Here is a 1120-nt window from a genome sequence, read left to right as displayed (position 1 = left end):
GGCAGGAGACTCGCTTGAGCCCAGGAGTTGGAGGTTGCTATGAGCGTGATGCCATGGCACTCTACCCAGGGGGATAGCTTGAGGCTCCTGTCTCCAAAAAAAAAATAAATAAATAAAGAGACAAAGTCTCACTTTATTGCCCTTGGTATAGTGCTGTGATGTCACAGTTCACAGCAACCTTTAACTCCTGGGCTTAGGTGATTCTTTTGCCTCAGCCTCCCAAGTAGGTGAGATTACAGGTGCCTGCTGCAATGTCAGGCTATTTTTTTTATTGTTGCAGTTTGTCCAGGGCTGAGTTCCAACCCCCTACCCTCAGTACATGGGGCTGATGCCCTACCCGCAGAGCCAGAGGCACTGCCTCCTTTTTAATTTTTTTGCTTTTTTTCCTTTTTTATTTTTTTAAAGACAGGATCTCTCTCTGTGATACTATAGCTCACTGCACCGTGCAATTCCTGACCTCAAGAGATCTTGCTTTAGCCTTTTAAGTAACTGGGACTATATGTGCCAGCTATTGCACCTAGCTAGTTTTTCTTTTTTTGTTTTGTTTTGTTTTAATTTTTGTAGAGATGGGAGTCTCGCTATGTTGCCCAGGCTGGTCTTGAAATAGGCTCAATCAGTCCTTCTGCCTTAGCCTCACAAAGTGCTGGGATTAATAGACAAAGAGGCACCTCACCTGGTTGAGGTGATATTTAACTTACCTGTATCATCTTACTTTGTTTTACTTTACTTTTTATTTCATTATTTATTTAAAGATAGAATCTCACTCTGTCACCCTGAGTAGAGTGTTGAGGCCTCACAGGTTACAGCAACCTCAAATTCTTGCTTGGGCTTAAGCAATTCTCTTGCTTCAGCCTCCTGAAGCTGGGACTACAGGTATCCACCACAACGCCTGGCTAATTTTTAGAGATCGGGTCTTGCTCTGGTTCATTCTGGTTCCGAACTTGTGAGCTCAGGTATGAACCACCATGTCTGGCCTTTATTTATTTTATTTATTTATTTTTTTTTGAGACAGAGTTTCACTTTGTGGCCCTTGGTAGAGTGCCATGACGTCATAGCTCACAGCAACCTCAAATTCTTAGGCTCAAGTGATTCTTGCCTCAGCCTCTCAAGTAACTGGGAC

General features: G+C 43.2%; 1 protein-coding gene across 1 annotated transcript in view; it reads left to right on the top strand.

The window, feature by feature from the left end:
* NOLC1 (nucleolar and coiled-body phosphoprotein 1) overlaps positions 1-1120 on the top strand; it is a 17380-nt gene that overhangs the window by 10070 nt on the left and 6190 nt on the right. The window lies entirely within an intron of this gene.

The sequence above is a fragment of the Otolemur garnettii genome, unplaced genomic scaffold (assembly GCF_000181295.1).
Source record: "Otolemur garnettii isolate 467f Iridium unplaced genomic scaffold, OtoGar3 scaffold00021, whole genome shotgun sequence".
Classification (NCBI taxonomy): domain Eukaryota; kingdom Metazoa; phylum Chordata; class Mammalia; order Primates; family Galagidae; genus Otolemur; species Otolemur garnettii.
This window is presented reverse-complemented; position numbering and strand designations above follow the sequence as displayed.